The 22,527-nt window shown below is 44.3% G+C and overlaps 1 non-coding gene and 1 pseudogene across 1 annotated transcript; both read left to right on the forward strand.

Annotated features, from left to right (window-relative positions):
• Nucleotides 1-326: 326 nt before the first annotated feature.
• On the forward strand, nucleotides 327-512 carry LOC146816869 (U2 spliceosomal RNA). The gene has a single exon (XR_014964946.1). It is a non-coding gene; the product is annotated as a U2 spliceosomal RNA (small nuclear RNA).
• A 7,547-nt stretch (nucleotides 513-8,059) lies between these two features.
• Nucleotides 8,060-8,237, forward strand: LOC146816870 (U2 spliceosomal RNA; annotated as a pseudogene).
• The last annotated feature ends 14,290 nt before the right edge of the window (nucleotides 8,238-22,527 follow it).

The following is a 22,527-nucleotide window of genomic DNA, read 5'->3' on the forward strand; positions in this document are numbered from 1 at the left end:
TCTGGTCCTCCAGAAACCTCAAACTTTTTAAACACAAGGACATCACACCAGAGGAATGCATCAAAAAGGCACTAGACAAAGTACAAACCTACGTCTTTGTGGATGCGAGAAAGAAAGGTCAAGTATGGGCGCTTAACAACTGGAAAGAGAAGGACTGGTCCAAACTAATAAACAACCAGAAACAGTAAATAAACTTGACAAATAAGAAATACTATAATCTCGATGGAAACTTGGCACATGTCCGAGCTGCGTCTCTATCATGGATGCAAAATAAATGTCGCCACCATATTGGATTGGCTAAAATGTAAATATGTCAAATTTTAAATAAAGCCTGTTGAAACTTAAAAAAATCTAAAAAATCTGTTCTTATCAGTTTAATATCGGATACGTCCTCTATCTGGGGACCATATATTAAATTGATTTTTGTAACAGGGAGATGGAATAGGAGCTTGCTCTGCCCACTCCACGCATCAACCTGGTATTGCAGTACCTCCAGGAATGGCGCATTTCCCCACCCGGGGAAAACAATGCTGTTGAACGATAGATGGGAAAACGAAAGTAGCGCTTCACTACCAAACCCTGTAAAGTGGCGCTACTGTGTTTGCGCGAGAATAAAACCACCCTGGTCGCCGCGTCTTGCTTTATTTATTTAATTGATCTGCCGCAAACGCGCTTTATTTATTTATATATTTTTCACGTTTTCTGGAACTTTTTTTATTTTTATTTCCTTCTCCATCCAGACGCTGCACTTTGGAAGAGAAAAATGTCAGAAGGAGACTGCTTTTCCAGCAATAGAGTTTCATTCATTTTGGATCCATTTCAGTGGGGAACGAATGGAGGAAGTTTTCCAGCAAGTCAGTAGGATCGAGGTAGAGACGGAAAGAGACGAGGAGAGAGAGAGAGGGAGGGAGGGAGTTAGGGAGGGAAGGAGGGAAGGAGAGAGATGGAGGGAGGGAGGGAGAGAAGTGGACACTGCCTTTGGCTTCTCTGAGCAAAGAAGGGAAATACAGAGTCCTTTTCCTTCTTTGCCCGCCCACGAACGGCCAAGCCTTATCTATAGGCCTTTGGCTACAGGGGTGTAGTGTCCCGGCCAGGCGAGGGCGAGGTGCCGGCCACCCACTTCCTGTCAGGGAGCTGTCCAGGGCATCCTGGCCTGATTCCCAGCATCCCCCGGCTGCCAGGCTTTCCGGCCAGCCGGCTAGAAGCATTGGACAGGAAGGGGCGGGGCATGCAAATACTAGAAAGAGGACAACGTGGGTATGCTAAGTGACGCCTAATGAGGCGGCAGCCGAGGAGGACTCTGGGAGCAGGGAGAAGGCCCGAGGCCAGGGCCTCCTTTCTATGGGCACGTGCTGAGCTCTTGCTAGGAGTCAGAATAAGAGGCGAAAGGGCCTCTAGCGACGGTGCAAGGGAAGACCCAGGTCCGGGTCAGCCAGGTAGATTGGTTCGGGAGATGAGAATTCTGGCACCATTCTGGTTATCGCTTCTCGGCCTTTTGGCTAAGATCAAGTGTAGAAATACACTTGGGACTAGCCAGAGGGCGCCTGATAAACCAGAAACTTGGTAGTTGCTGGGCCTTTGCTCCACGTGGCAAGGCCCTTGAGGGGCACCTGGGAAAAACTGGGCCTTCGCGTGGACCCTGGGCTGCTTCAAAGGGGCCAACACCCACACCTCGGGAGGGTGACGACCTAGATTCAGAGAGACCCCGAGCGCACTCGGCTCGGGGTCACTCAGCGGACTGCTTTTGTCTCCCTTAGGGACCCCTGACCACCCGGCCAGGTAAATAGGTGAGCCACCACGAAGGGGGGCAGACAGACAAATTTCCTCCAGACACATTTGGAGATACCCCGGGCGCACCAGCTCGGCCCGGGGATACTCCAAAAACGCTTTTTTACGCACAGCCCAAACCAGTCCCACCTCCGCATTCCTCTCATAACAAAAAGCAAGCCCCCAGGCGCACGGGACGGTGCCTCGCCCAGGGGGCACCCTACTGAGAGACAGAACCTTTTATTTGGTGAAAAATCTGCTTGGATTGAGAGAACCGTCTCTCACGATCCCGCGCCATCACAAGCCCTGCCCAGACGAGGGCACCTGCCGACTCAGAAGTGAAATGCGAGCCCCCTGGCGCACCGGACGGTGCTCGGCCAGGGGGCATGTAATAGGAGAAAAATCTGCATAAACGCTCACGCCCGGAACAGATTTTGGACAAGAGACAGCGAGGCCCCAGGCACACCACACGGGTGCTCGGCCAGGGGGCACGCAAGCAAAGAAAGGAAGCACTTTTTTTTTGGAGACAGGAACGCGAGCCCCCAGGCGCACCACACAGGTGCTCGGCCAGGGGGCACGCGGGAAAAAGCTTCACTTGACCACGAACGCGAGCCCCCAGGTGCACCACACGGGTGCTCGGCCAGGGGGCACGCAAGCAAAGAAAGGAAGCCCTTTTTTTTTGGAGACACGAACGCGAGCCCCCAGGCGCACCACACAGGTGCTCGGCCAGGGGGCACGCCAGATAGCAAAGAAACAAGAGGCCAATTACGCGAGTCCCCCGGCGCACTGGAACATGCTCGGCCAGGGGACACGCACAGAAAATAGTGGAAAACCCGCACCTTGGCCACAAAGCGAGCCCCCAGGCGCACCGTACGGTGCACACCCACCCGCATCAACCCGAAGTCGCGAGGCCACCCACCCGTTAAGCCACGCCCCTTTCGGCCCAGACGAGAGTACACAGAGCCCCCAGGCGCACCGGCTGGTGCTCGGCCGGGGGGGGCACACCCTCGCAAAAGAAGATGGCAACACCCGGGTCCTACGCGGCAGCAGCCGGAACAGGACACGCCACCCACGCAACAAGCACAGACACAAAAGGTAATCTACCAGTGACCAACATTAGGTTTACAGTATGTATAGAAATACAAGAGGATGCAAGAGACAAACGCAGCATTAGGCATTTAATGGAGGTAGTGATGAAACAAGTTTTTAAAAGAGAACCTGCGCATACATAATGTATTCAGAAATTCAGGAAAAAAGGGATTTTTGATATTACGCTAGCATCAGAAACAGACTATCAGAGTTTTTTTGTAGAATTATAATAGTAATAGGAACCACCCGGAACTCAGTGGTTATAAAGTAACCCCTATCGCGTTCCCCAGGGAAATACCCCTAACGGTGCATATGTATAACCATTTTGCACCAGCCAGTGAAATCGAACTCTTTTTAATGAGATACTGTGACAAAGTTAGAGGTGGCACCGAACTAAGAAATGAATGGGGGGCATGGAATGGGAAAAGAAGATACATGGTGATCCTGTCCCCAGATAAGGATAGCATAGGAGGAACAAAACACCCTCCCCTTAACTTCTCCATTGGCCCCAACAGGGGGTTCCTTTATTACCCGGGGCAACCAATTTTTTGTAGGCAGTGTCTGCAATTTGGGCACTCAAGAGAGTTGCACAGGAGATGTGTGCAGAAATTGCGGAGTGAAAGGCCACAGGGCATAAAACTGCACAATTGCCAAAACGTGCAACCTCTGTGGCACAAACGATCATCTATACAAGGAATGCCATTTAAAACACAGCAGTTCCCTGTGGAATGGTAAGAATACAAAAGAGCCCACAGTCAACCCAGGGGAGAACAAAGGGGAGGAAAAGGGGGGACAACAGAAGGGAACCCCACTCCCAGAATCACAGGACCTGTTCATAGCAAACCTAGAGGGAAATCAAAACCCCAGTAAATCCAAAGCAGAGCCAGAAACTACTAATAGCCAAGCTAGCCCTAGCGAAGACCCACAGCACATAGTTACGGAAACTCCAGAAAGTCAGAGACCAAATGAGGACCAACTACAACAAGAGCAGGGCACTAGCAGAGTGGATATTAACCCCAGTGACGCCAGCACACACATCACCGGTATAGAAATAGGAGAAGAGGACACAAAGGACACAGAAGGGAAATGGGGGATAGCACAAACAAAAAGGCATAAAAAATCACAAAAACTACAAGACTCACAAGAAATGGAACTAGAGACAAGTGTAGAGACAAAAAACCAAGAACAGGACCTAGACTCAGAGGAGGAGAAAACAAACTACAGCATAGCAGCAGAAAAAGAATACAGAAAGATGCAGCAGAAAATAGAGAAGTCCCATACAAAAACCATGAAAAGAAAGCAAAACCAGAATCTTAAATTCACACAAAATGCCAGCCATACCCGCCAAAGAAGGAGATCAGCAATCAAATTATCTGATCTAACACTAGAGGGGTTTGACCGCCTAGTTAACGCTGAAAACACCAGCACAATCTTTGCAAAACACCCCACCATTTCAGGGAAACAAGGCATAAGTATGTCAGGGCCCACTGCAGCCACAAAGGAAAGTCTTACATCTCCCCTACCAGAGCAAGATAATCAAAGTCCCAATCAATTCGATATATTTCTGGGGAGCGAGGAAGAGATTCCTACCGCCAACCAACAAAACGTAGAGACAGACACATCCGAGTACATTGACGTAGACATCTTATAATGCATAAATGATGTTGAAAATCTACTTCCTCATGGCTATTACAATAGCCACCCTAAATGTTAGAGGGCTAAAACAAACACCCAAAAGAATGGCTATATATGAATATTGTAAACTTCTAAAGGCAGACATTATATGCCTACAGGAATGTCACTTACCTTTCAATTATGACTAATCATCCCTACAGGAGGAATGGGACTTAGGCCCGTCTATATGGTCAGGGGGCGGGAACAAAAGTGCTGGCCTATGTTTCCTTTTTAAAAACCACAACTTTACAATCTTGAAACAAGAAAACATTGAACACGGAAGGGTGGTAATGCTACATGTTAATTTACAGGGTTTCAACTTCCGTATTTGTAACATTTATGCGCACACAACTAAAAATGAGAGACATGCACTGTTTGATAACTTACAACACTTTCTAGTAGGGTGCACACCCACTACAGTACTAGGAGACTTTAACTGTATTATACGTACAACAGATAGAGTAGGTCTCTGCAAAACATACACCCTAGATAAGTCATCCAAAAAACTCAGTGAACTAATTACCAACCTTAGCCTACAAGACTCCTTTACAACTTGCAACCCAAACACTACAGGTTACACTTGGATCTCCAATGATGGAAACACAGCCTCCAGAATCGACCTAATCCTAGTCTCAGGAAACATCCCATGCACCTCCTCAGAAATACAAGACAGCTGCCTCTCAGACCACCAAACTCTAATCACTGAAATAAAAATCCCCACCAGGCAGAGAAAAGGGAGCGCCTACAGGAAACTTAACACCACACTTCTAGGACAACAAGACATTCAGGAAGCATTCCTAGAAAATTATAGAGTATGGAAAAGAAAAAAAGGGAACTTCAAATCACAACAGGAATGGTGGGAATACGTCAAAAGACAATCAAAGTATTTTTTCTCAAAAAAAGGTAAAGAAATAGTAACGGAAAAAAGAAATGTATTCAATGACCTACAAGATTCCCGCGCAAACCTAACTGAACTACAAGACGCAGGTATCAAAGTTACACAGGAAATAAATAAGGTCAAGTCAAATATTAGGAACTGGTTCACTGAGAAAGGGAAAGAAACTATGTTCAATTCAAGGGTCCTGAAGTACGAAGAGGACGAAAAGTGCAACTCCTTCTTTTTTTAAAAAGCCAAAACAAACCACACACCAATAGACAGCCTTTTAGACCCTCAAAACGTTCTACAAAAAGACATAGAAACTATAGTACACAATTTCTTCACAAAGCTTTTTTCAACCAAAGACTCTGATGAAACTGTGTGTAACGAGCTCCTGGATAGCTATACCTCAGGGCTTTCCACAGAGGAAAAAGAATTCCTACAAAACCCCTTCCAAGGGTAGGAGTTCCTAGACATTATAAACAAAGCCCCGAAAAACTCCGCTCCAGGGCAGGATGGCCTACCCTGGAAATTTTACACAACTTTCTGGAGAGACATAGCAAAGGACTTTATAGAGATGATAACACAATGCATAGAAAAACAATCCTTTGTGCACACATTCACACAAGGATCAGTCAGACTAATCCTTTAAAAAGGGGAAGTAAACAACTTAAAAAATTGAAGGCCAATAACACTAAATGTGGACAGCAAAATCTTTAGCAAATGCATCACAAATAGGATGAGGAAGGTCCTGAAAACACTTATAGAACCTGACCAGAATTGCGCAGTGCCAGGAAGGAAAATCTGGGACAGCCTAATCACTATTCGTGATGCGATTAGCAGAGCCCTATAGGAAGGGAACCCATTAGGCGTGCTATCATTGGACTTACGCTATCAAAGGCTTTTTGTATCACATGACTACTTGTTTAAGGTTCTATCCAAAATTGGCTTCCCCACATCATTTACCCAAATGATTAGAATGGTTTACACCAACGCAGAATTATGGTAAATGCAGAGGTGCACATCAAATCAGGAGTACGCCAAGGGTGCCTCCTTTCACCAGCACTCTTCGTATGTGCACTGGAACCTTTACTTTGTACGCTGAGGAAAGACAAGATAATTAAAGGTATCTTCATACCAGGAGCGAATGGAAAGAAAGCCAAATGCATCGCATATATGGACGACGTCACAGTGCTGTGCCCAGACCCTGTAGCGGTCAGAAGAGTTCTCTTGCACACCAAATTCTTTGCCCAAGCATCAGGGCTGACCATCAACACGGAAAAAAGTACATGCCTCACCATTGGGTACTGGAACCACCTAGCCAAAGTGGAGGTTAAAGTAACAAAGCAACCCACCAAAATCCTGGGAATAATCTTCTCACAGGACCCAGAAGGGAAAGGAAACTGCCCGCCGGTCCAACAAAAGATAAACCAAAAGCTAGGACTTTGGAAGACTAGATCATTGACCATGACTGGGAAAATCATGGTAATAAAAGCACTGATCCTGCCTTTAAACCTATTTTTTTGCAGTGATCTACCCCCCGGACAAAACAACGCTCAGACTTTTGCAAACAAGTTTATTTACCTTTTTCTGGAACTCCAAAATGGAAAAACTTACAAGAACTATTGTATTCAAACACCAAAAAAATGGAGGGAAAAACATGCCAAGCCTGTTTATGTACATTTTCACAACTTATTTTTGCCTCTGCCTCAAAGCGATACGTGAAGGCAGAAATGTGGCAACAAACTTTGTGCGTTATGGTGCTGGAGACATCTTTTACAAATTTAAGATTCTACAAAGAAACAATGCAATCCCTGTCGCCTTCTTCCTCCACAAACTCTATGCCTGCCTAGAACCCTTCATTACGATGCTGCAGCAACTGGAGGTTGACAAAGACTGCTTTGAAGCAAGAACACTGCTGAAAAAAGAACTAGAACAGTTGGAGAAAATGGAGATGGTGAACAACCTACCAGAGAAACTCTCCAATTCAGTTTGGCAAAAAACTAACCACACAGATATTACAAATGCACAAAAAGACATTGCATGGCTGGCGGTCACCAACGCGCTGCCAGTGAAAGCTTTCCAACACCGACGAGGAGTGGCAAACTCAGCAACATGCCCAAGACCAGACTGCCCAGCGGAAGAATCAACCATGCATTTCCTATGGAACTGCTGTTTTGCTCAAAAGTTTTGGAAAAAATTAAGACTGTTGATTAGAGAAATAACCAATTTACAAACATTAAAGTATGAAATAGTACTGTATGGTATAGGGAGTTCCCTGTCAAAAAATAAAGACAGAACCCTATGGAGGATACTTAGTTGTGCAAAAGAAAGTTTATGGGTAGCCAGAAACCTGCTCTTATTTAAAAATAAAGAACTTGAGATACAAGACGTCATCCACATGTGCCTAGACAAGATTATGGTGTTCTATTATGGAAAAGAAAAAGCAGAAAAAATATGGAAACAGGAAAAATGGGCAGAATGGGTTTCTTAAACGAAGCCTCACTTCAGCATAAAAGTGAGTGTTTTATGAATATAATCTTGATGGAAAACCGGTAGGTTGATGCCTACGTGCACCCCCTACTCAGGTTCAAATGTACACCACCCTATGGGATTGGTCAACATGTATATCTGCACAATTTTATAAATAAAATATATTTTTACACAAAAAAAAAAATCTATTCTTATCAGTTTAATATCTGATACGTCCTCTATCTGGGGACCATATATTAAATTGATTTTTGGAACAGGGAGATGGAATAGGAGCTTGCTCTGTCCACTCCACACATCAACCTGGTATTGCAGTACCTCCAGGAATGGTGCACTTCCCCACCCGGGGAAAACAATGCTGTTGAAAGATAGATGAGAAAACGAAAGTAGCGCTTCACTACCAAACCCTGTAAAGTGGCGCTACTGTGTTTGCGCGAAAATAAACCACCCTGGTCACCGCGTCTTGCTTTATTTCTTTATGTATTTCTTTGATCTGCCGCAAACACGCTTTATTTATTTATATATTTTTCACGTTTTCTGGAACTTTTTTTTATTTTTATTTCCTTCTCCATCCAGACGCTGCACTTTGGAAGATAAAAATGTCAGAAGGAGACTGCTTTTACAGCAACAGATTTTCATTCGTTTTTGGATCGATTTCACTGGGGAACGAATGGAGGAAGTTTTCCAGCAAGTCAGTAGGATCGAGGTAGAGACAGAAAGGGAAGATCCCGGTCCAGGTCAGCCAGGTAGATTGCTTCGGGAGGTGTGAATTCTGGCACCATTCTGGTTATCGCTTCTCGGCCTTTTGGCTCAGATTAGGTGTTTTGCTTGGTTGTCGCCAAGGGTTACGTAGTGCCCCCTGATCCCTCCAGGGCTGGGCCTGTGTTTCTCTGGCTTGTCCGGAGCCAGGCTGCGCCACTAGGGGTGACGGTTTACGGTGCACATACGTTTGCTATACACTCTCCCTACGGGGCTTGGCCTTCGCTCCCTGGCTTGACCGGGGCAAGGCTGCGTCTCTGGGTGGGGTAGGCAAGCAGGGGTTTCATTTTTATTTTTTGGGGATTTTGGTTACGCGGACTGGCGGACATTCCCAGTATATTACAGCCCTGGACACTCCTGTTTAGGGCCCTGGATACTTCCTGAGGGGGTAACTGTGGGCCGGGCCCCTCGCACCTGGCCGGCCTGCTTTGGATTGGACCTCCGTATCCATCTTGGACGAGTTCGGGAGTGGTGGATTGGTCAACGCGGCTCGTGCAGGACTTCCAGTGTCCACTGGTCATCATGAGCAACGGCCTCGGACCTTATCCCTTGCACCAGACTGTGCTTCCTGCGGTGTCCCTGTGAGGCACCTGGCCCCCCCCCTTCTCTGGCCGTGCGGTTCGCATAGGGAAGGGGGTCCTAGGGGTTACTTTTGATCTCCTTTCCTGACTTGAACTGCTTCCTGCTGCAGTGCCAGGATTTCCCTACCGCTTGCCTCTGTTATGGTATCTCCTTAAGGGAGGGTCGCTCTGCTCGGCCTGTGGGCCTTTCGCCGCTCCTTTGGTATATTTACATCTTGTGGCATCACTGTTTCCTTTCCACGGAGGCCGGGGGCGCTTTCCTTGCTGCTTCCCATCACGCCCTTCGGCCTCATTTGCATGCGCTTTTGAACTGCATTCCTTTCCGCGCAGTGGCAGCTGTCAGCGCGGTGCTTTTACTTTACATTTCGTGTGGTTTTGTTTAAATCCCTTGGGGGCTTGGCCAGTTTCCTTCCTCCTCGCTGGGGGCTTCCCCCCCGGGCTCTACAGGGGTGAACATGGCCTCATATTCCCGCATGGCGGGGACCTCTGGTAATTTTGACTATGTGCCAAATACTGTGCGTGTGGCTGTTAGTGATGCTTTTAAGAAAGAGAAAAATGTGGTATATTTAGTTGACACTATTATTAAGAAGGAATGTAAACTTACAGAGCATGCCATTGAATGTATTCAAGATTTCTCTAACAGGGGCATCTTTGATGTTACGTTTTCAAGTGATTCTATTTGTAAAGATTTTATGCAATGTGTCACCCATTGTCAGGATCCCCCCCCCCCCCTTTTCGGGGCCTCAGTGTTACATCTCTTTCCGCCCCTAAAGAGGTGATTCTGGTAGTAGTACACATGTACAATCCCTACACAGATCCGAGACTGATTGAGGTATTTTTAAATCGTTATTGTGCTTCCATCTGCGGTGGGCAAAAAATGAAAAATATCTGTGGGATCTGGAATGGGAAACGAAAATATGTTGTTACCTTTAAAGACGATCCCACTGGTATAGGAGGCCTGACGCACCCCCCACAGACCTTCTCGCTAGGGACCAACAAAGGTGTTTTGGTTTACTCTGGGCAACCCCTTTTCTGCAGACTCTACCAGCAATTTGGCCACACTAAGGAACAGTGCTCTGGCATGATCTGTCGGAATTGTGGGGGCGCCGATCACAAGGCACAGGACTGTGTAGTTCCTAAGAAGTGTAACCTCTGTGGCAGTACTGACCATTTGTTTAAAACCTGTCCCAAAGGAAAATGTTCCTATGCTTCTGCTGCTAGTATACCAAGCCCTCTGCCTCTTTCCTCTCTCTCACAGGTGGCGGCACCCTCTCCTGAAGCAGTTCCGGATGTCACCGACTCTGAAATCCTGGGGGTCATAGATGGTGTGGACATTCGGCGCTGTGGTGTCGCTCCAGAACCAGCTGAGGATGAGGAGGAGAACGATGAGGCGTATGGGGTCAACCCTTCTGCTGAGAGCCTTGACTTACAGTCCCTCCAGACAGAGGATGCTGCAAAGGAGAGTACGGAAAACTTGCGCCTCAAGCACGCTGCTTTAATACGGAAAGTGCAACGCACAGGTTCGTCCCAGGCGGCATCGGTTGTGCCTACTACTCTGGATCTTGCTCCACCCCCCTCCACGTCTGTCGACTCGCCTACTGAAGTGCCCGAAACTATCCGTTCTGTCATTTCCCCCACACTCCCTCATCCTCCCAAATCGCAGCGTCGGCCCAAATTAGGGAAAAAACTTGCTGAATCCCCTGTATTGCGAATGGCATCCCCGGATGTAGTCAAAGATCCGTCCCGAGACATGGATCACAGTGGGTGGACCACTTATTCCACCAATAAACGCAAATCCCGTGCTTCTCAACCCACCACGGACTCCACTCATACCACGCGCTCTAAACGCCGTGTTTCCTCTCTGGATCGCTTTTCCAGAGGCGGACGGTATGACCCCCTCCTTTGCCTCTCTGATTCAGAGAAGGCTTACCAGGAAGTTGCTCAGGTACTTGAAGTTACTGATCATCCAGTTCTTGACTTGGATGATACACCAGATCTGGAGGCCCTATTCTCGGCCTCCACCCTCCAGTGATGGTGGTTCTGCTCCAGCGCTGAACACCACAAATCCCCTCGCTACAGACCGGACCACATTTCATTCACTCATTCACTGGTGGGGCCCATGACACCAATCATTGATTCTACTTTCAGCATTAATGGTCCTCGAGAGAGGGAGTTTCTTTCTTTACTTCATGCGCTGGAAATGGGAGGAAGAGTGCACCAATCACCTGATGAGTATCGACAAGTTTACCTATACCTCCCTACCTCACCAGGATCTCAAATACATTAAACCCTAGCAGTTCCTGCCATGCTATTGGCCATGGATCAGCCAGTTGCTGGGAATAGCAACCCTTAATTCTTAATAAACAATATACATTGAAATACTTCAAATAATAACCCAACACAGTTCTTTAAATGCAACAATATGTTTATCTAATTAAAGCATAAGGAAATCATATAGCATTCAATATTTTTGGTTCGCATATTTACCTAATCTGGCTAAATGTCGTCCTCTATGTCAATTTCAGATCTTTTGTCTATATGCCCATAAATCAAGGAATCAGTTCGTAAATTGATTGGGCATCTGATCAGTCCATCAGAGTCTCTGGCAGCAGCTGTCCAGCAGTGTCACCGTCCTCTCCGTCAGCATAACGTTGGGCAATCTAGTAAAGTGATGGTGTGCAAGGAATAGAGTGCTCAGACCTACCCTCTCTAGTCTACTTTTATAATACATTTTTATCGGCAAATGTTTCAATACATGTTTCAGAACAATTTTAATTGGTTAACCAGGATCACTCTTCCTGATTCTCATATATTAAATGTTGCATTCGATGCACCTTCTCAATTTGTAAATAGATTTGCAACAGTTTGTAGTCCATTCAGGGCAAGTTGATTCCCATGCGGGGTTGTGTCCTTAGTGTCATCAATTATAACAGTTCATAGTTCAACAAAGTTCTTTGTTTGATGCTTGGCGCTCCTCCCAGGATGTCCTTCACGAGTACAGTCTGCCTGGGGTCAGGACGAAATTATTGTTGCTCATCTTTTAGCGCAGGCGCACTTCACTCAGTGACATCTGTGTCATGTCGGGGCGTCAGAATAGGGATGGCAGCCATTTTGTGGCCACTCCAGAAAGGTCAACTTAAGCAAAGAAACATAAAACATAATTAATACATGGAAATGACTATTAAAATGTTATTCCCTCACTAACCCCTCTATGTGTGTGTATTTATCTAGCAAAAGCAACACGCATTGCAGTTTTATACTCACAATTTAAAGCACAATTCACAAATCACATCACAAAGCAACATATATCATGCAATTTCTAAATATCCGACATTAGTATGCGTACGAAATTAGTTTACATATCACTCAAGCCATGCAAATGCGATTCCCACGTGTATTTTCTAATTAGAAATGTTGATTAATTAAACCCACAGCAAACAATTAATACTATTAATGTTAATCAATTATTCATGTTAATTCAAAATGATGAAATGGAGGAGGTATACGTTTCTTAGGGAAAACCTCGCTCCAGCAATCCCCCCTTTGGTGATTTTATCACCACAAAACACCCAAAATTAGTTTTTAACGAAGATTTGAAATGACTTCTTACTCATAGCTCAAAATTCAGTTTCTTCATAATCATCTCTTTTGGCTTTCTTGTACATATTATCTTTCCACTCATCTAAAGCTATTTCTTCAAAATCATTTTCTGGATCTTTTCCTTTTCTCTTAAGTTTATCTCTTTTTATTTTGTTATTTGTTTTCTTTTTCCTGCAACACATACACCCTAATCTTATCACTAATACTGCAACTATCACACATGTTAATGGAAACAAAATTTTACCTATAACAGTACTACCTATTTTAGTTAAGAAATTTTTAATAGCAGCTATTTTCTTTCCCATTCTTGTCCATACATCTTCAACCTCCAGTGGTACAAGTTCATCGTGCAATTCAGTAATATTTTTTATGTAAACGTTTAGATCTTTACTTTTATCTGGAATGTAAGTGCAACAATGTTGAACTTAAAGCATTCCACAGACTCCACCCTCCTTTGCCAAAAGAATGTCAAGGGCAAGTCGATTTTGCATCACCATAGCACGCATGGCAACCATTTCAGTATTAACCAATAAGAATCCATGAGCAGTGCTTGTTGACAAGCGATCCACTACTGTAGATAATCTTCTAATTTTATTTGCATTCAGAGTTATTCCGACTGCCGGTATCAATGCACAAAAGATGTCACCCACAATTTCTGCCCAAGATTCTCTCTTTCTACGCACTAAATGACTATTTAAACTATTTACACCCTCTTCTCTGTCCATGTGAAAGATTTTTGGAAATACCAGGCCTACATAACATGTGCCATACCAATAGTCTGGCAAACGATAATATGCCCTATTCCCACAGATAAAATATATTCCAGGAAATACTGGATATCTTCCACCTTTGAATCCCCATCCACCCATGATTCGGTATGTATCATGGCACTCACTATTACCTACAAAAAGATTATCATATGCAGTTTGATTCCTTCTTATACAAAGTTTTCCTTTCTGAGGCCTATCTAAAGCTATTGTTGGTGTTGACTCTCCTTTTGTCAGGAGTTTCTCCATTTCTATGTCCCAAGCTGTTTTCTCAACTTTTCCTTCTGTTGCCTTTTTGTGCATTTTATGCCTTCTTTCCTCAACCATATTCAAAAATGTCTTTTCTTCTTTCTGCAAACTGCATGTCAAATTATATTTAAACACAGCTTCTAATGTTAGTTCACTAGTCTCTAGGAAAAATTCACCTAAAATCTTTGCAGGTCTTACCTTATTCAATTTATTATTAGCAGGCAGTAATGCAAAAATGTTATCTACATCTGAAAAATAATACTCTAATTTCCCAATCTCATAAAACAAACTAGCTATTACACTACATGTTAATCCATAAGTAGCTGGAAGGTGATGATAAGTCACTCCCTCTGCCACAGAAGCAGGTAACTGCATGCAGACGTAGCAGTCCCTTACATCCATAGTCTTTACATATTCATACAATAATTTTGAAAATACATTATTAGAGAAATCATTAATAGACCTATCTTTATGCAAATGAATGTTTGTTGCTACAGTCGGTGCTACCTTTGAAATTTTACCTATGTTAGTTTTGTTCTGACCATTTCCTTCTATTGTATCTATGGTGACCTTAAATGATATTACAAGAACTAGGATGCTCCATAAAAGCATTAATAATCCTGTACAACAGCAACATGTTTTACACCATCTTTTCATGAATGTACATCTACTTTTACTACCATCTGTGTTAGCCATTTTTCTAAAATAGACCGTGACTTTTGACTTAGCCTCTTCTACTTTGTGGCCAGTTTCTACCCCAAAGCTTCTAAGCTTCTATTTGGTTCTACTAGTTTTCTACTTTTTCTCTTTTATTATCGTTCTCCACATCAACAGCTTCTTTGATTATTCAGTTTGGCATCTCATCGTCCTTTGCCTCCTTCACCCAATCAGGATACAGAATTTCCTGAATCTCCGCTTCTTCTTCTCCAATGTCGGACAAGAGAACTCTCAGGATTTCTGATTCTTCTTCTTATTTAACCACTATCAGTAAAGCCTCCTCTGGATTTCCTTGACTATCTGCCTCTTGGGATTCTTCAGGCAGGGCCACATACATCCATTCCGGCGACTTATACTTCTGGTTAGGTTTTCTTGTTCTTCCAGATTCTTTTGTTACAACTGTTTCTTTTTCCTTTGATTTTTCCTGACTTGTGACTTCATTCACCTGTTCAGCTCTGGGTGATTTCACTCGAGACAGTCGATATCTTAGTCTTTTTATTTTGTTCGGCCAAATTTCTGGTTTTACTGTTTTTCTCAATTTACTTTCTTTGACATTCTTTTCATTCTTTTCTTCTCTCCAAGCTCTTTTTCTCAGAACTCGACCTTCAGGTATTTCGTTCCCACTCTCTTCTGATTCTGTCCCAACTTGCTTTTCCTTTTCACCAGTTTCTTTATCCACCACTTGTTCTGGTTTCCCTACTCCTTTCCCTCCTCGGATATCCGGCACGCAATCTTCCTGCTGACTACTTGTCCCTTCACCTAGCTGGATGTTGCAGTTCCCTACACCTCCTCGGGGGTCTTCCGCAATCTATCCCTCTCTCTCTGTAACTGTCCCTTCTTCATTCAAATCTATTAGTTCAGGTGGAATTTCTCTCAAGATTTCATCTGGGATCTGTTCTCTTTGACTTTCTTTTACTGCTTCTTCTTTGTCTTTTCCTTCTTTCTTTTTAGGTTCTTTATTGGGACCATTCTTTCTCTGCTCGTCTTCAGAACATGAGCTTTCAGAAATCTGCAGTCTTGTTCTCAGAGAGACACTTCTGGGGACCAGAATCTGCTTTGGTTCGTTTTCCCCCCTTTCAGGATCTTCACGTGTTTTTGGTTCCTCGTGATCTGATTCAGTACTTGACTCTGATTCGTCATAGTACTCTTTCTCCTTGCAATCCAGCGGATTTGGTATTCTCAATGTATGGCTGGCATGGATCCAGATTTTCAGTCCAGCACACTTCACAGCTGTTGTCGTGGTCAGAATGACTTGTCTTGGCTTTCCCCACCTGGGAACCAAACAGTTTCTTCTTCTGTGGACCTTTATCCTCACCCACTCTCCTGGGCTTAAATCATGGGCTTGCTTCTTTTCAAGGGTGGTGGCATCCACTCCAACCTGATGAAACACAGAATGAACTGCGTCAGCCAGGCCTTTACAGTACTCCAACACCATGTCATCAGAAATTGTCATCAGCTTGTTGACTGGTATGTAAGCATGCCTCATCGTGCGTCCCATGATTATTTCATGAGGACTTAACCCTGTAGTTCTATCTGGGGTTGCACGTATGGTCATCAAAACTAGAGGCAAGACATCAGGCCATTTCATTCCTGTGGCTAAACACATTTTCCCAATTCTGTTCTTGATTGTACCATTCATTTGCTCAACCACACCAGAAGCCTCTGGTCGGTAGGCACAGTGCAGTTTCTGTTGTACATTCAATGCTTCACTGACCAATTTTACAATCTCATTATAGAAATGCCCTCCTCTATCTGATTCAAGGGTCACTGGGAACCCGAACCTGGGGATGAATTCCCTCAAAAGCAGCTTTGCCACTGTCAATCCATCATTTCTCCTTGTCGGGTATGCTTCTACCCACTTGGAGAATAGGCAGACTATGACCAGGACGTACCTCAATCTGTTACATGTTGGCATCTCAATGAAATCTATTTGCATTCTGGTAAAAGGCCCTCCTTCTCGACCTATAGTTCCCAGGCTCACCACTGTCTTTCTCCCAGGATTGTATTGCTGACAAATTAAACATCTCTGACATAGGCTCTCTGATATGATTCTGAATTTTGGGTTGTACCAGGTCTGCTTAAATGACCTGATCATAGCATCTCTCCCTATGTGTCCCTGGCCATGATACATCCGTGCCATGGTAGACAACATGCTATCAGGCATGACTGGTCTTCATCTCAATAGACCCACACATGATCCTTTTCCCTTGGTGCACATCCTGCTTTTACCCACAGCCTTGTTTCCTCACCTCCTGCTTCCTCCTGCAATTGTCTCACATCTTCCCATGTCCCTACAACGTTAGTAAACATTAAGGAATAGGAAGTCATTTCTTTCTCCTTTGCCCGATTGACTGAATAATGATTTCTAGCACAGTACTGTGCCATGTCATTGGCATAACGATTGCCGACAGTAACATAATCCTCCCCTTGGTTATGAGCAGCACATTTCACCACAGCCAATTGTTTAGGCAGCTGTATCGCCTCAATCAACTTTCCAACCACTTCAGCATTCTTTATAGGAGTTCCACTTGAGGTCAGGAAACCTCTTTGCAGCCACAACTGGCCAAAATCGTGGACAACTCAGAAGCCATACTGGCTGTCAGTTATCACAGTCACTCTCACACCTTTCCCAATTTTGCATGCTCGAGTCAGAGCCACTAACTCTGCTACTTTGGCAGATTTTACTCCTTTCAGCTAGGATGATTCCATCACAGTGGAAACCGTACATACTGCATAAGCTGCACTCAACACTCCTTCTTCTGTTCTCAAACATGACCCATCAACAAATATTACATACTCATTTTCGGCCAAAGGTACATCTTTTATGTCTGGTCGTGGTTTCGTACAATACTCAAGCACATCCAAACACTCATGATCTGCTTCATCTCTCACTTCCACATTCTCACCATCAGGTAACAATGTTGCTGGATTCACATTCACACATCTTGCAAGGCTCACATTCGTTGCACCTAATATGACTTTCTCATACTTAGTCAGCCGACTATGTGTCACATACTGAGTACGACTCCTTGTTAAAAGAATCGCCACATCAGGAGGTACAAACACTTTCAAAGGATAGCCCATCACGATTCCTTCACTCTGCTCCAAACTTCGACATGTTGCAGCCACTGCTTTCAGACATCCAGGTAAGCCTACAGCTACCGGGTCAAGAATTGATGAGTAATATGCAATTGGTCTCCTCAATCTTCCATGCTTCTGGATTAACACAAAAAGTGCACATCCATTTCTTTCACTGCAATATAACTCAAATTCTTTTTCATAATCAGGCATACCCAATGCTGGGGCTTCACACAATCCATCTTTCAGTTGTTTGAATGCTGCCAATTCTTCCTTGTTCAATTCAAGGGGATCTTTTACATCGCTCCTTGTCAGCCGTACCAGAGGTTTTGCAATCAGCGAAAAGTTGCTGATCCACTGGCGGCAGTACCCTACCATTCCCAGAAACATTCTCACTTAGGTTTGAGTCATGGGGGCTCTCATTCCTTTTATAATTCTGATTCTGTCTATGGTTATTTTCCTCAATCCTTTTTCAATGTTATGTCCCAGATACTGTACTTCCTTCTTACAGTACTGCAGTTTGGCTGGGGACACTTTTAATCCTCCATCTGCCAAGTGATTTAGTGAATTTCAAGGGCGGTCAAGGCAAAAACGAGGATACTGCAACATATGAGCAGGGTGAGATGCAATGTCCCAGGAGCACCCCTAGTCGAACATTTTTCGAACAAAATGCACACAGCTACAAGTCTCAAATGGCTTATACTTGAGAGGATTCTGCCCAGTCCCAGGGGTGGTTCCATTGTTCAAGCTCTCAGGCATAAAGAGTGCAAATGGATACATTCACTTAATTCAGTAACCGAGGGGCTCAATGAACAAGAAGAGACTTCGAGACAGATGGGCCAACTTTAGTTCTCCCCAGTCCCATGCCCCCCCCTTTTTTAAGGACAATTGCACACATTACATAAGGGCACTTTTACAGTATGTTTTTAACCATCTACATGTAGTAACCCCCAACAGTACGAATGTCCTTTAAAATAACATGTCTTTGTTATGTTAAACTGATTTTAGCACTTAATGTTTCTTTTTACATGTCCAAAAACCACAGCGTTGTTTACAAAAATTATTATTTAATGTCAAGTCAAGTCAAAAAGGCTTTATTTCGATAAAAACATATCATAAAAGCTGAACATTAAAAACAATTTGCTTTAAAGAAAAAAAAAATTAAAAGATCTATTTACAACAATCCTTAAATTCATTGAAATCAAGAACAATGCATAAATTCTGTGCAGATTAAAAAGATCATTATGAGTTATTAGTTAAAACCCAATTAAACAATACATTTAAGCCTTTTACTTCGAAGATACCAAGCCCATGATAAAAATTTGGAAAGGCCACAAGCATATGATGGACGCGAATCTGACATCAGGATACGCAGAGCCTCATTATGGGACCTAGTACCTAACAGTCGGCACAATGCTTTAAGCCACTTTTGTCTTGGTTTCATATACTCCGGGCATTGGAACATAAAGTGCGCTATTGTCTCAGGGCTGGTTATACAAAAAGGACAAAATACAGTTGTCTGAGCCGGGGATTTCCAGCGGGCTGTAAAAGCTCGCAATGGGAGAGCCCCGACCCTAAACCTAAAATAGAGAGCCCTATTAAACGGCTTCCCAATAATATCCAAATAAAGTTCCCGAATCGGTAGATCCTTGAACTTCAGGAACTCCTCCGAAAGTTTACCCAGAGAATGGTTGGCGTTAGTTCGGGACACAACCCAGTTCCAATACAAGTTCTTTAATATTGCCTATGGGGGGGAGGACCTGCCAGCCCAAGCTTCACTTAGTCCAAGATCACCAAGCAAAGCTTTTACGTCTTTTAACCACTTTATCTTGTGCCATCTCGGTAGTGACATTATTTCAGACAGCCCATTAGCGTATTTGGCCAATTCTGGCACTCGCCACAGCCGGGCCCATAAGAGCAACGGTCGCAGCTTTGCAAGATCACCAATTGGGCGACAGCCTAAGTCAAGCATTAACGGTAACATTGGAGTACCCTGGGGAAGTGACATGAGGGACCTCCAGAATTTGTTTTCTGACCTTGACAACTCGTCTCTGCTATTAGTGCCCCATAGTTCAGCCCCGTAAAGGGCAGAGCTAACTCCCCTTGCTTTATAAATATCGATAACGGGGGCTATTGGTCTTATTGTACATAGACACTGCTCCTTTAGCAGAGCCCCAGTTATTCTCTTATGGGTTAGGAGCATTTTGCATAAATGTGGGGTCCACTGCAAGGTATGCGATATACGTATACCCAAATAGTCAAATACCTTCTCCCTGCCCAAGGGTACAGAATTCAACGTGGGAGGACGTGCACGTTTTTTGGGGGGATTCATCACTAAATATTTAGTTTTATCAGTGTTGATTACCAAACCCCGCTCCAACCAAAAAGTCTGGAAGTTATTAAGGAGGTTTTGAAGGCCCATTGGGGACTTAGACAACAGGAGCGTATCGTCCGCAGAGAGGAGGGTAGGAATACGCTCGCCCGCCAGGGATGGTTCATCTGAAGGATCTTTTAGCAGATGCTCTACCACACCATTAACATATAAGGAAAATAGGGTGGGAGCAAGAACACATCCCTGGCGGACCCCTCTATCTACCGGGATTCTATTTGTTTTCTCGCCCTGTGTGCCCCATCTAATTTGGGCAAAATTGCCTTCATGGAGCCTCACCAACATTAAAAGAATGTAGCGTGGGAGCCCCATTTTGGCAAGGACTCCCCATAAAGTCTCCCTAGGCACAAGGTCAAAGGCAGTCTTTAGGTCGATAAAAGCGAGATAAAGACTGCCCTTGCCTATAACCACTACCTTCCAGTAGATTAACATCAATCTAAATACTTGCTCTATCGTACCTGTACCAGCTCTAAACCCTGCTTGGTAATCGGAGAGGATATCATTTTCATCAATCCATTGTAATATCCTCCCCAATAAGACCTTTCCAACAACCTTCTGGGTTGTATCTAACAAACTTATGGGGCGATAATTAGAGGGATCGTCCCTTAAACCTTTTTTAAAAATGGGGACAACCTCTGCCCCCTTCCATGACTCAGGGATCGCGGCACCTCTATAGATAGCAATGAGCAGGGAGTGGATGAACTTCCCCAATTTTAAGGTGTCAAGGCGAAGCAAGTCGCCAGGAATACCAACACGACCAGCTGCTTTTTGGGGCAAAATAGTGTTAATAGCACACTCCACTTCCTTAGTTGTGAAATCAGGCTCAATTGAGTCACCCTCCAGAACAGAATAGTTAAATGTAGCTACAACGCTAGACCCATGTTGACGGGTATACTATTTAGAGAAGTGAGTAAACCATGCTTGGCTGGTAATGCTACATGTAATATGATTGCCATCTGGTCTATTCCTAGCTCTAATTATATCCCAGAAGCGTCTAGCATCTTTACCAGAACTGGCCTCCTTTAGAGCGTGCCAGTACTCGTCTTCCCACTCCTTTTTTGCACTTACTATTACCCGTTTATAGTCCTTGCTAGTATACTGTATCAAAGATTGTGACTTGCCTTTAATAGCCTTCATTAGGACTGTTTTTGCATGTCTACATGCAGGGGTAAACCAATCGTGTGTGCCCTTCGGCTTCGCATTCATTACGGGCTTACCCCCGCGCACTTGCTCCAGGAATAGTTCCCCTATAGTTTTAATTGTTTCCTCAAAAACAAGCGTTGCCCTACCAGGTACAAAAGGAGATTGGGCAATAGTGTCCAGCTCCAATTGTGAAAATGATAATGTTTGGTCTATAATACTAAGCTTGGCCTCATCAAGGGCTATTTTACTCCACTTCAGACGTCTCCCGCAGTTAGATAGAGAGACTATAGGAGCAGGCGTATGGGCTGTTTCATTTATTTTGCTTGGCCACAAACTGTTAAGGGTTAAAGAGAGCGAATTATGATCACTTTCAACGGTGGGTAAGACCGCCATATCCTGAACTAATTTCCAGAGCATAAAATCAAGAAGGATATAGTCGATCCTTGAGGTATAGTTCACCCTATTGTAGGTATCAGCACCCATAGGGTCCGAAATAGTTCGGCCATTAACAGCTCTTAACCCGAACTCCATAGTCAGTGCATTTAACTGGATCGCCCTTTGGGACCACTTTTTAATCGGTTGAATAGTTAGCACTGGTATGCCCCTTTTTACATCATCTTCAGCCCAATCCAGAATGTCCTCTGTCGCAAGGGGCTCGTATAAACAATTAAAATCACCCGCAACCAAGACTTGGGCACCAACATTACAGGCTCTAAGCTCATTTTCAAGAATGGTTACTATAGGGGAAAGAGAACCATTTTTTGCGCCCCTGACGTAAATGTTAAATAACTCAAGGGCTCGCCCCCTATTAGGACCTCTCAACAGAAAATCTTAGGATGTCTGGGCAATTGGTCTGCTTTTGGATGATGTGGCATCCAAGGGAGATACTCACCCATATAAGAAGGCCCCCCGAGGGGCGGCCCTTCCCTGTACTTGGGGATATTGCAGGCAAGAAAAAGGTAACATACCCAACTCTGTGGAGGGGCTTCAGACTCCAGGTCTCCTGGAACATACAGATCTTATGCGCCTCTACCAGAGTATTCCATTCTGGCGAGCCCAACTTCCTATTTATGCCTGCCAAATTCCAGCTAATAACTTTGAGTGGTTCCATGGTAGCAAGAGTACAGTTTATTGGTAGGTCCAATTGTTCTCTAAAGAGGTTGGACTGTACTTTAGCTGGATCAAGTACCGTAATATGCCGAAGGGATATATCCGGGTCCAGGGTGACTCCCTGGTCCATTACATGGACTACCGGAGGCAGATGTTCACTCAAAGAATTAGCTTCTGAGTGCAGTGGGGAGTAATAAGTACGTCAAAACCCTAAATCAGGACCAAAATATTCCCCCC

Source organism: Triturus cristatus, chromosome 6 (genome assembly GCF_964204655.1).
Source record: "Triturus cristatus chromosome 6, aTriCri1.1, whole genome shotgun sequence".
NCBI classification, from domain to species: domain Eukaryota; kingdom Metazoa; phylum Chordata; class Amphibia; order Caudata; family Salamandridae; genus Triturus; species Triturus cristatus.